Source organism: Ranitomeya variabilis, chromosome 1 (genome assembly GCF_051348905.1).
Source record: "Ranitomeya variabilis isolate aRanVar5 chromosome 1, aRanVar5.hap1, whole genome shotgun sequence".
In the NCBI taxonomy this organism is placed as follows: Eukaryota; Metazoa; Chordata; class Amphibia; order Anura; family Dendrobatidae; genus Ranitomeya; species Ranitomeya variabilis.
In genome coordinates this window covers 1071875780-1071890188 of record NC_135232.1, presented here as the reverse complement: position 1 = coordinate 1071890188, position 14409 = coordinate 1071875780, and positions in this window count along the sequence as shown.

Genomic DNA, 14409 nt, shown 5'->3' with positions numbered 1-14409 from the left:
ATCTAGTCAGAGGGCCTCTCTTTGCTGAATCTATATTCATACTGCGTACGTGTTTTCCTCTTACCTAACCGTTATTATATGTGGGGGGCTACTATCACTTTTGGGGTTTCCCTGGAGGCAAGCCAGGTCTGTGTATTCCTCTACTAGGGGGTAACTAGATCTCCGGCTGGTGCGAGGTGTCTAGGGATAATCGTAGGCACACCCCCTGGCTACTATTAGTTGCGTGTTAGGTTTAGCATCGCGGTCATCTGAGATTCCATCATTCCTAGAGCTAGTCCGTTTTTGCCTGAGTCCCTGCCATTGGGAACCATGACAGGGACGCATGCGTCTGCGAGCGTTCGCGTTTTGCCGCGTTTGACAACGCATGCGTCGTTTCGTCGTCTGCGGTTTGGCGCGGAAATGCAACATGTAGTAATTTTTAGAGGCGGCAATTTGCCGCCTGGAAACGTATGCGGTCGATTGCGTAAGGATTGTGACAAAAAAATGCATTGCTGTCTATATGAACGCATGCGTTTACAAGCATATGCGTTTGCTTGCGTTTGTGAACGCATGCGTTGCACCAGAGAAAAACATGTCTAGACACTAAATAGCCACCCCCCACATACAAGGTGATAAAGGGAGGGAGTGGACAGTAGGTCACTACGCAGCAGAAAGAGAAGCTTTCCCGACGCAGCAGAGCAGACACAGGAAGGAATCTACAATCAGAACAATGTGAGTATATCCTAGCCAATGCCTTTATTTTCTATTTTCTGCCTCTACATGTCCTAATTTCTTCCATTTCTTTTTTCTGCATGCATCAGATTGTCTTCTTCTTCTTCTGATGAGGATCAAACGCCTGGGCCTGCACAAGCGGAAAATGTCAGCGAAGTGAGTACTCACCTCCTCAGATTGGTAAGTATTCACTGTCACATCTACACATATGACAAATTATTTTTCCTTTTTTCAGAGCTCTTCTTCTACTGCGGCAGAGACTGGGCAGGAGTAGCGGGGTCACGGTTGGGTGGCACGGCGGCAGCGTGTAAGTATACCTGGCTGACTGTTTATTGTATCCTCACTTTACAATTCTTGAATCTTCATTTCTGTACTTTTCTCTTTCTTTCCCTGTTGCTTCTGCACTAATTTTTTTTTTTACTTTTAATATTCATGTCATTTCTCTGCTTCTGTTTTCTTTCTTCCTTATGTTAATGTCTCCAACATTAATGTTCTGGTTTTTTTTTTAGGTTCCAGAACGGGATGAGGACCTCATAGAGAATGAGCACCTCATCTCCCTGGTCCATGAGCGAGTCCCGTTGTGGGACACCCAGGATCCACTGCACTCCAACAACGTGACGATCTGGCGGCTTTGGAATGAAGTGGCCACAGCATTGTTGGATGGCTGGGACAACGCCCCGACTCGGGTCCGAAATGCATTTGGTAAGTATTGCAATGCAGTGTGATGCAGCGAAGATCTTGGCCATGCTCACCCAACTGTGTATGATGAGAGAAAGTCATTAAATTTTCTCAGCATACACAGTTGTGTGACCACGGTCAAAAGACCATTGTCCTAACTATTATGTTTTGTTTTGTCAACAGTGTCTAAAGTCAAAACACGTTGGTGATCGATGAAGGACAGCTTCAACAAGGACCTGCGTCAAGAGAGCCGGCTTCCTAGTGATTCTGGAGTAAGGATCCGTAAATACAAATATCACCGCATCCTTGCATTTTTGAGACCGGTCCTTGCCCAGAGAACGTAAGTATATATTGGGTGAAAAAAAAGATGTTTTTTAATGCATTTGGCTGCCGTCACACTAGCATTTTTGGGTCCCTATTTTGCATCAGTTTTTGGAATCCAAAACCAGGAGTGGTTGATAAATGCAGAAGTGGAGCATATGTTTTTATTATACTTTTCCTCATATACTTCAACTCCTGGTTTTGGCTTCCCAATAGTGAGGCAAAATACTGAGCAAATACTGACAGTGTGACGGCAGCCTACACAACAGATCTATAGTCATCAAGTCAGGTGTCAGAAATAATGAATTCATGATGCACAAATAAATGGCTCATGAATTCATTATTTCTGACACATGTCCTGGTGAGTGTAGATATGCCTTGTATCACCTCCTTCGTCCCTTCATATTTTACCTCAGTATTTGGAATCCAAACCCAGGAGTGATTGATTAATGCAGAAGGGGTGCATATGTTTTTATTATACTTTTGCTCATACTGTAGTACTCCTGATTTTGGCTTGCAAAGTCTGAGGTAAAACTCTGTCCAAATACTGCTAGTATGACCTCAGCCTTAATCTCTGTTTTTATTCCACAGGACTTTGCATTTTGTAAATGTTTGGTCTTACATTTTTTTCATTCTTTTTTCACTGCACATGGAGCACCACTGTTGGCCAAGGTTCTGGAGCGGTCCTTCATCAGTCAGCCACGGACCAGTCCCAGCCATCCTCCAGCGCTGTAGCAAGTGGGCCTGCCACACTAACTGGAGACCAGGAAGCTGGTCCATCAGGTGATCCCCTTCTCCAGTCCTCTGCCTCTGCCCATTTTTTTGGTTCCTCCCAGCAGCAGCAGAGGGCCGCAGACAGGTCACTCATGCCCGAGTTTTTGCACTTGAGCTCGGTCTTCCACGAGGGACTCAAGGCGATGGGTGACCGACTGGATACTGCCATTAGTCATATGAGTACACATATCCAGGAGGTTACCACAGCCCTTGCCCAAGTGAAAGCCGACCTCCAGAGGCCAGCACATCATTTTTTTAATCAAATTGAACAGGGCATGTCGGAACACCTTACTCCCGATCTTAAGATTAGTGTTATGCAGGCCTGCAATGCTGCTTACGTTCAGGCTATGCAGCAGAGTCGGTATTTTCAGCAGACAGTGGGGGCATTTCCACCTGTGCCTACACTGTCACGCTTTACCTCTATGCCGACATCTGCTGCATACCACTGCACGGCCAACTCCATTCCAAGCACTGCCGGACACTATTATAGCACCACCACCATGCCGAGTGCAGTAGGAAAGCCCACCGCCACCATCATGACAACTGCTGCTCCTGTTTGGACCTCCTCCACTGCCACCACCATGCGGCAGCCACAAGACCCTGGCCTGTTGTTCCCCGCCACCACAGGAATGCCGCTGCCGGACCCAGGCCTGTTACCCACCACCACCACAAGAATGCCGCTGCCGGACCCTGCCCTGACATTCCCTGCCACCACCACAAGAATGCCGCTGGTGGACCCTGCCCTGACGTTCCCCGCCACCACCACAAGAATGCCGCTGCCAGACCCTGCCCTGGCATTCCTTGCCACCACCACAAGAATGCCGCTGCTGGACCCTGCCCTGGCATTCCTTGCCACCACCACAAGAATGCCACTACAACAGGACACGGACCATGACAGGTCGGCCACCACGGCCAGTCCAATATCAATTAGCCCAACGAGGCTCCCTGGACCGCAGTGCCGATCCAAAAAAGGGAAAGGCAACAAAAAACAATAGACAATAGCTATCACTCCCCCCTCACTTCCCAATGTGTCTGTAATGTATGGTTTGTCTCATCCTTCCAGTGTGTCTCTGCCCTCTCATGTGTCTAGCCCAATCCCCGAATTTCCAGACCCCAGTAATTTTATTGCACCTTCTCCAGCCACCCCTGCGTCGTCGATAGTTAGCCAGCCCTCACTGCTCCACACCCCCCAATTTCGTCAATCAACCCCAAGCAGGCGCAGTTAATTTTTTATTTTAGTTTATTTTGTTAAAATAAATAATCATGTTTTTTTCCCCCAATAAGGTTTGGTTAATTGTGTATTTCGCCGCCGGCAACACACACCGTGCGCCAAATCCAAAAATGCGCCAAACACATTTTTTTGGGCCACCTCCTAGCTCCAGTAGTTAGTTAGTACAACACTGAAGCTTTGTGTGTGTTTGGTATAGAGATATGAGTTTGCCCCAAAAAATAACACTTGTATTTTCTCTCTGTGACTTTTTGTCGCAGACTGAAGACAAAATGGTGGCAATACACAGCTGAATACACAGCTGAACTATACTGGTCGTATCTTCACAAAATCGTTAGTTATGACACCTGACCTGCTGAGTTGATAAATGCCTTGTATTACCTCCATTTTATCTTGTTTGTACATTAAATCTATTTCACACAAAGTGAAGGGACGATGGAAGTGATACAAGGCATATCTATACTCAACAGGACATGTGTCAGAAATAATAAATTCATGAGCTATTTATTTGTGCATCATGAATTCATTATTTCTGACACCTGACTTGATGACTATTGATCTGTTGTGTAGGCTTCCGTCACACTGACAGTATTTGCTCAGTATTTTACCTCACTATTGGTAAGCCAAAACCTGGAGTGGATCAATGTGAGGAAAAGTCAAATAAAAATATAAGCACCACCTATGCATTTAACAATCACTCCTGGTTTTGGCTTACAAATACTGATGTTAAGTAATGAAAAAATACTGAGAATGTGATGGCACCAAACAGCCATCGTCTCTACAGTCTGCGTCAAATAGCTACTGGTGAACTGAGTCAGGATGCAATGACGTCAACAGCCTAAGCCCAAAAACCCAAAGTGGTTTGGAAAGTAAATACATGGGAGACATGGTGGAGATAATAAAACACAATTATTTTATTACAACAAACATTATCAACATTTTGAAAATAACTGTTACAGACCCGAAGCCAACAGGACATTTTACAGCATATTGTCCTGCCATGCCACACGTCCAAGGTCTGAATAAAAAAAGGCAGCAAATTGGTTCGCATGTGGCCAACTTCAACAGTTGACCGCAGCGGGTGATGCCGGTAATCAGGCAAAGGGTTTGCAACTTGTTCATCAAGTTCAATGGTGAGTTGCTCCTTAGCCAGAATGTAATTGTGGAGAACCACACATGCTTTTACCACCTCATCCACTGTCTCCATTTTTAGATTTATAGCTGTTGCAAGAATGTGCCATTTTGACACCATAATCCCAAAGGCACACTCTACTGTTCTGCGGGCCCTGGTTAGTCTGTAGTTATAGATCTGTTTTGTGCGGTTCAAGTCCCGACTTGAATAGGGCTTCAGTAGATTTTCACTCATCTGAAATGCCTCATCCCCAACCATTACAAATGGCATCGATGAGCCTTGAGTGTTGGGGAGAGGTCGTGGCTGTGGAAAATTAACAATTTTGCCATAAACACGTCGGCCCATATCTGAGTTTTTAGAAGTCTGTGAATCGTTGCCACGGCCAAAAGCACCAATGTCCACAGCAATGAAGCGACAGTCCGCATTGGCTATTGCCATGAGAACTACTGAAAAATATTTTTTGTAGTTGAGGAACTGTGATCCCGTTCTGGCCGGTTTGATAATCCGGATGTGCTTCCCATCCACCACACCCAAACAGTTGGGGAAATCACACACAGTCCAGAATTTATCAGCTATTGCCATCCACATGTCCTCGTTGGGTATGGGTATAAATTCTTCACGGAGAACATTCCACAAAGCCCGGCAGGTGTCAAAAACTATTCCGGACAGGGTGGAAATTCCAAGGCAGTACTGGAAGTGTAGGGATGACAAGCTCTCTCCAGTTGCAGGAAATCTGTAATAAAGAAAAAATAATTTACAAAAATCCAAAGAATACATGTCAGACCAACAATAATTATGACTGGCATTTGTTTAGAATTATTACGTACCTCAAGGTAACCAGGAGACATTCCTCTGGTGGAATCGCTCCACGGAGCTGGGTGTCCTGTCTCCGGATGGCTCCTTGGACACGAGCAAGCAAATCCCGGAAAGAGTCTTGCGACATCCTGATATATTCAGGGAATTTTTCCAGGTTGTCATTGAGCTCGACATACAGTGTGTGATATGCACCACGGCTCTCCCACAGTTCTATAATGGCGTGATGCCAAAAACGCCTATGCAGGGTCCTTCTCCGTCTTTCACGGTTTTGGTGTTGCTCCCAAGCAAACGCACACGCAAGAAAAAGCTTGATGCTCAGATCCAGGTTGAAGTACAAGCTATCCATGTGAAGATCCATCATGACACAGGATACAGGAGCAAAATCTGAAGATTTCAGCAGTCCTAGGGTCTATATATAGATATCCCATAATACACGCCCTCTGTAGTCCCATTGGCGGTGTCTGGTTATCTAGATTTTTCTCCTGTAAAATTTTTCACCATGCGCACCAAAAATGCAAACGCATGAAAAACGCATAAAAAAGCATGTAAACGCAGCGTTTTAAAGCCGCATGCATTTACGCATGCTCTTAAAAAACCGCTGCGTTTGTACGCGCTTTTATGCGTTTTTCTGGTACTTGCGTTTGCGGATTAAACGCTGCAGATTAAAACACAAATGTGAAAGTAGCCTAAGACATTATAAGCAAATCCTTTAAGTCCTATAAGTTATCAGGTGGGAACTCCATGGATCTGACTTCTTTTTCCAGCATATCCCCCAGATGATTGATCAAAATAAGGTTTGGCAAATTTGCAGTCCAAGAAAACACCTTAAACTCTTTTCTTTTTCCTCAAATTATTTATAACTATTTTTTTCTTCTGTCATGGAACAATATTCTGCTCAGAAACGGGTACAGACACTAATTAACATTGTTGCTATGAAAGGTTGTCTTTTGTCAACAGTTTGTTACGCTGCTACCTAATACTTACCTGTCCGGTCGGCCCACTCCTGATGCTCCCTCCAGCTCTGTGTCTTCCTGCTTCTCCGGCGCTCATCCATTCTGCGGTCCGCGCATGCGCAGATGCGCTCCTTTCGTTGCCGGAGCTTCTGGGAGGTTATGACCCGGCGGCTCTGCCTCCAATATGGCGGTGCCCGTCGGGTACTTCTTCCCAGCGCCTGCCCTGCTCAGACGCCTTTGCGTATATTGCGTTCTCTGGCTGCCGCCAGCATCTCCGTAGATTCCTAGGCTCTGATCCCTGAATCTCTGCTGTGACTCTGACTGTCTTGTTTGCCATCCCTGCTAGTCCTGTGTACCTTGCCAGTCCTGTGTTCCTGCCATCTCTTGCCAGTCCTATGTTCCTGCCGTCTCCTGCCAGTCCTGTGTTCCTGCCATCTCCTGCCAGTCCTGTGTTCCTGCCATCTCCTGCCAGTCCTGTGTTCCTGCCATCTCCTGCCAGTCCTGTGTTCCTGCCATCTCCTGCCAGTCCTGTGTTCCTGCCATCTCCTGCCAGTCCTGTGTTCCTGCCATCTCCTGCCAGTCCTGTGTTCCTGCCGTCTCCTGCCAGTCCTGTGTTCCTGCCGTCTCCTGCCAGTCCTGTGTTCCTGCTGTCTCCTGCCAGTCCTGTGTTCCTGCCGTCTCCTGCCAGTCCAGTGTTCCTGCCGTACCCTGCCAGTCCTGTGTTCCTGCCGTACCTTGCCAGTCCTGAGTACCTGACATTTCCTGCCAGTCTTGTGTCTCCATATTCACCGTCTCTTGTGTGCCTGCATCTTACCAGTCAGTACCTTGTCCTTGCTGCCTCTATCTGTCCAGTGCCACTGCCATTCTAGTCACTTCACTAACTCCGTCTTCCCTCAGTCTTTCGTTCTCTCTGTATTCTACCTTCAGTCATCTCTTTGGCTCCGGCAGTTACGGCTTCACCCTCCTTGGGCCTGTCCCTAACTCTCCCTGTACAGGGGGAGGCATCATCTGGTTCACTCGTCCTCGGGGGCTCTGAAGCCATGACCCAGAGGGTTCACTTCTGTAGTCCTGATACAGTTTATAAATAGATGATATCAACGCAATATTTACAAGGATGCCCAGAGACTAAATTTCTCAGCAGAATGTTGCTCCGGACAATGTTTCCAAAACCCTGTACCCAAAGAATCCCAATTAATCATGTTTTCATGATTTTCTTATTATTGCACAGGGGAGAAAACTTGAAGCAATGTCTGATGCCGTAATAATAATTCCTTCACCTGTGCATTACTAAGGAAATCCTGAAGACATCACATGTTGGAGGCTGTGAGGACTGGAGTTTGTGAAACACTGGCCTTGAATGACACACTTTTCTTCCCATAGTGAATAATGGTATCAACTCTTCTGGTAAATAATGCCCAATGAAGAAGAAAATGAGATTTATCAGGCTAGGATACCATCTGTCTCAATGGTCCAAGTCCAATGCTCATATAACCATTATCGGCACCTTCAGCATCTGACAGTCCTAAAATGGGCACTCTGATCATTCTGCACTTAAGCAGCCCAATACTCAACTGCATTGCATTGTATGTTGTCACATTTAGGTCATTACCTGTATCAACATATTCAGGCATTTTTGTTACAGTGACTCTTCTGGGGTACATACTGAACAGTCTAGCTTTCTCTCCCTTAGTGAGACATAGACTCTCCCTGTGTATTCCTCAAAATGAATCTGGCACATCTGAAAAGTGTTGTATGCCTCCATGCACCTAAACACAAATGTTACTCCAGTCAGTAAAATTTCTGGTATAAGGCATACCGCAGCTCATCATGAATTAGACAAGCTGTTCCACCCCTGGCAAAAATGGTGATGAAGCAGGGACACAATCTTTCATTTTGGAGCTGTCTTGAGACATCTAGTCATCACAATTTTGTCCTTGTAAAGTTTGCTTTCATCATATTAATTTCAGCAAATAACTGATCAATTTGTACTTGATTTATTTCAAACCTACATAGGTTCTCTTGATACGAGACTCACAATAAGATAAAAAATGATTTACTGTATATACTCGAGTATAAGCCGAGAATTTCAGCCCATTTTTTTAGGCTGAAATTGCCCCTCTCGGCTTATACTCGAGTTATACCCAGGGGTCGGCAGGGAGGGGGAGCGGCAGCTGTGTAATAATACTCACCTGCTCCTGGCACGGTGTCCCTGGTTCTCCGGCAGCTTCTTCCTGTAGTGAGCGGTCACATGGTACCGCTCATTACAGTAATGAATATGGACCCCACTCCACTCCGATAGGGGTGGAGCCGCATATTCATTACTGTAATGAGCGGTACCATGTGACCGCTCACTACAGCTGCCGGCGCCGGAGAACCAGGGACACTGCGCCAGGAGCAGATGGGTATAACGCAGTGCGCAATATTCACCTGCTCCCTGTTCCACTGCCACCGGCCGCCGCTGCGTCTTCCCCGCCCTCTGCAGTGACGCTCAGGTCAGAGGACGCGGTGACGCAATTAGTGTGCGCACTGCCCTCTGCCTAAATGTCAGTGTAGAGGATGGGGAAGACACAGCAGCGCCGGCGGTGGAATGTAGAGCAGGTCAATATAGCAAGTGCCGGTGGCCTGAGAGGTGAGTATGTGATTTTTTTTTTTTATTGCAGCAACAGCATATGGGGCAAATGTCTGTATGGAGCATCTTATGGGGCCATGTGCAGCATTACATAGGGCAAATACCTGTATGGGGCCATGTGCAGCGTTATATGAGGCAAATACCTGTATGGGGCCATGTGCAGCATTATATGGGGCAAATATCTGTATGGGGCCATGTGCAGCATTATATGGGGCAAATATATGTATGGAGCATCTTATGGGGCCATGTGCAGCATTATATGGGGCAAATATTTGTATGGAGCATCTTATAGGGCCATGTGCAGCATTTGTGGAGCATTACGGGACAAATGTGTCTATGGAGCATCTTATGGGGCCATAATCAGCATTTGTGGAGCATTATATGGGGCAAATGTCTGTATGGAGCATATTATGGGGCCATAATCAACATTTGTGCAGCATTATATGGGGCATATTTTAATATGGAGCATCTTATGGGGCCCATCACAAACTGTTGGAACATTATATGGGGCTCCTGGTTCAATATGGATATTCAAAAACACTTAACCTACTGATGTCTCAATTAATTTTATTTTTATTGGTATCTATTTTTATTTTTGAAATATACCAGTAGCTGCTGCCTTCCACCAAAGGCTTATACTCGAGTCATTACGTTTTCCCAGTTTTTTGTGGCAAAATTATATATATAGCATATATATAGAGTATAAAGAGTATATGCGGTACTTTACATATCAGTGGATTTATTATTATAGCCAATTAGTGTATAATGGTGTGAATTTCAGAAACAATAAGGTTGATGACTGTATCTAGTGAAGAGACTTTTAAATAGTTCACACGCTGTAGTACTTACCCTCTTTTGTCTTCCAATGCATTCTACATCAGTCACTGCAAGCAAAAGAAAAGAAAGGATGATACACTGGTCAATATTAATATGCAAAATATCCTCTTTATTATTAAAATATCAATTAATAACTGGTGAGGGGGAAAAAGGATATACCTAAATCTTCATGCAATGCATTTTAAAAGATGGAGGCGCAATACCCTGGGTAGGTGGCAGTGGAATATACATACATAATACCCTCCTGTGTACAATACATTATTTCAATCAATGTCGCTTTTCAAAAAAAGTATAAGCACGGGGAAAATCAATAGAACATTAAAGATCCCTGTCTCCTCCATATATCTCTGAACTAATCTCCCGATATCTTCCCTCACGTAATCTCTGGTCCTCCCAAGACCTCCTTCTCTCCTCCACACTTATTCGCTTCTCATCCAACCGCCTCCAAAACTTCTCCAGAGTATCCCCCATCCTCTGGAATTCTCTGCCCCAACACGTCCGACTATCAACCACATTCGGATCCTTCAGACAGAACTTGAAAACCCATCTCTTCAGGAAAGCCTACAGCCTGCACTGATCCTGCTGCCTCCTCATCACTACCGGAGATACTGCCTCTCCAACACCGGAGCTCCTGTAACCCTCAAACTATTGTCTCCTTCCCCATAATCCTGTAGAATGTAAGCCCGCAAGGGCAGGGTCCTCGCCCCTCTGTATCAGTCTGTCATTGTTAGTTTGTTTACTGTAAGTGATATCTATAACTTGTATGTAAGGCTTCTTTCACATTTCCATCGGTACGCGGCCATCGCTAAGCGTCGGCGCAACGTACCGACGGACATTGTGAAAATTCTGTGCAACGTGGGCAGCGGACGCAGTGTTTCAATGCGTCCACTGCCCACTGTAAAGTCCCAGGGAGGAGGGGGCGGAGTTCCCTTGAACTTTTTTTGCTAAGACAGTCCGCCAAATACCGACGCATCCAGTTGACGACGTATGGAACGTGTGTCCATACGTCGCGATGTGTCGTTAATACAAGTCTATGTGCAAAAAACGCATCCAAAAGACGGAAATGTGAAAGTAGCCTAACCCATTCTCATGTACAGCACCATGGAATCAATGGTGCTATATAAATAAATAATTATAATACAAATAATAATCCCTGCGCCAAGATAGGTGTTGTCAGCTATTGAGCATGCAAACATACGAGAGTCGTAATAATCATATGGCAGCTTAGTAGCAATATTATGAAGGTGGTCTTTACTTAAACAGGGTGCAGTCCACAGCCCAGAGAAGTGCGCGTCCGCCCTGATGCGCATTTCTGTCCTGCCTTCATCAGGGAGCCTTCAAGTCTGACTGCGTGCTTGATATTTATAGTGCTGCAGTCTACGGTTGTAATCTGGAAGCAGTATCATGTGACCGGAAGAGGTGGCCCCGGCCGAATGTGATGCACGTGTCACCATGTCAACCACAATGCCAGCTGGCATCGGTGTCACACTGTGGGAGGTAATGGGGGCGGTGACAACCATCACGAAAAGACACCGAGAGCTGGTGGGGGCAGCGGAGGCAGGGCGCACACAGGCATACGGACAGGGAGCCCCACAGCCAGACAACAACCATCTACATATGCTACAGCAGTATACAATGATATTACACCATGTGTAATTGTTGCATAAGTTGTTTCTATTAGTCACTGTAAGGGCAGATGCAAATGACCATATTTTCTGTCGAAGTGCAGTTTGACAGAACACTGGATTGCACTGGAACCAATATTTTTCTATGGGACCATGCACATGTTTGGTTTGGATACACTCCATGCCTGGTTTGAATCACTCTCGGCCATGCTAGTCAATGAGTCTGTGAAAACCATCAGACTGCGCTCAGATGAGATCTGTGTGCAGTCCAGTTTCCATAGACTGACAAAATAGAGAAATGGAAAATTTCTTTGCTCAATCTGAGAAAATTGTATTACACTATTATCACACTTTGATTAAACTCTACTCAGTGTTTGACCAGAGTACAATTTTCATAATTGACCTAATGAGAGAATACACAGACGCCTGCACTTGCCCTAATATTTCTCAATTTTTACTGTACTGACAATGAAGTCATAAAACAAACATAACGACATTCAACTCAACTTTAATTAGTCATTGAGCGATAACAATTTTTTCTTATGATTTGTTAAATATATTGTGAAATACACCTAAGAATGTAACACGTGCTCAGACCACATTACCCAAAGAAAGTGTCACATCTATTTAGCTTTCTACTCACTTCTCAAAGACGATTGCAAGTGAAATGACCCCATACTGTATTGGGAATTCTTTGAATTCTGATAGTCAGCGACAAAAGCTGAGACTGTTTGAAGCTGCTGTGTGCAAAGAAATCTAACATTAACAATGCAGCATCACTGCCAAGTAACCTAACTTTCTGTGTATGGTTCTCTGCAGTAGTAAAATCAGTTTTGATTTCTTACAGGCAATGTTGAAAAAAAAAGGATTCTGTAACTCGATAGTCTATGATCCCTGCTAATCTGCCATCCTATGGAAAAACAATTGCAATGCCTCATTAGCAGGAAATGGTCTAGTGGCTTATTATGTTGAGAGTCCAAAACTAGCATCTATCCATAAAAGTGAAGCAATATTCCAGATGTGGATTCAAAGGTTGGAAATCACTGAGAAGTTTTTTTTTTAATGGAAAATTGCTTTTCTAATGGACCATCAAGTGTTATAAGTACATCCACAATATTATTCTTTAAACATACATTTTTCTTAACTAAACGACAGTAGATTCTATAATATTAGCATCATGACAAAGCTGTATATTCCTCCACTTTTTTAAAGAATGTTTTATAGGTTTCACCGGTAATATAACAGAAACGTAAAACCTACTAGGAGTGCAAGAATCCAGTAAATCTAAATAGGGGTAAGCAGGATCAGATAAAGATAAAATATAACTTAATATTCAAGATTAAAATATGGGTAGGCAATACCTCGCAACAACATACACAGACAGTAAAGTGATAAAATAAGCCAGTGTTCAAATAAAAAATGGTTAGATCTTACCATTAGAAGTTTTCTATCAGCAAAAACAGAATGCATGAGGGAGAAAAGGGAAATAAAGTCAGAAAGGTAAAATTACATTCCCTGTCATGCCCAATGCAACATCTCCCATCCTGACAAGGACAGTGCCCAAGTGTGACCTATTCCTCTAAAAATATCTTAGTACAAACCATCCCTATGTGTTTCATCACCTTGTAGTGGGGAGATCTCCTCAAGGGAGATGAATGTACATAAAGGGATTAGACTATGGAGGGTCCTCGCACGAATAGTACGGTATTTGGGCTATTCGATACTCGGCAAGTAATTAGGTATTCGCCTGAGTATATTCGAGTGACCCGCCCAGCATCTTTGGCACTTCATTTGCAGCCAAACAACAGGCTGGGCTGGCTTGCCAAATCAGTAATGCCAGTGCCATCTTTGGTGTGGCACTACTGTGATTGGCTGGCCTTCCAGCATCATAGGGACTATTTAAAGGCTGCCGGTGCCATCTTTCGCACATTGCAGCCGGAAACAGCGTAATGAGAGCATAGTTTGAGCGTAGGGAAAGTGATAAGAGGTTACAGTGAGCGTTATTCATTCCAAAAAGCTCTTGTAAGAGCTGATGATTGTCAAAACACTACTTGTTTGATAGGTGGGGATTTAATTAGGGAGAGATTTAATAGGAGGGATGGTGAAAGGCAGGCAGCTGGGTGTTCTCGTCATTGCAAGTACATGTTGCAGACCCAAATTTTCTTCATAACCATTACCCTTGTATCTTTTTCTCACACGCTTTATGCACTTAATAGCACTCTATGCCTGTACTTTTAGACATACTGGTTGCCAAACTACTTCATTTATATGAACACCTGATTTCTTACATTGTGGCTGGTCAAAAAATGTAAAGCAATTGTTACCATCCACATTTTGTGTCTCCCCTGTTTCCTCCTAGATTATAATCTTGAGAGCAGGGCCCACATTCCTCTTGGTATCTGTTGTATTGGTGATTATTGTTATTCTGTAATGTATTTTACTGTCTACATAAGTCCCCTCTAAAATATAAACTGCTGTGGAATATGTTGGTGATATAAAAATACAATTATTAATATTAAAGGTCAAATTATAGCATGTGTGTTAGGTGTCAAGTTCCCGCCTCTGCACAGGGGGAATCTCGAGCCATCTCCGCTGCGGTCTCCCATTCTTCTCCAGCCGCACTGGAGTCTGCTCAGCAGAGACGTCGGTCCCAGTGTCTTGCTCACTCTGTGCATAGGGTTACTGCTGCTGTTCCAGCTTCTGCC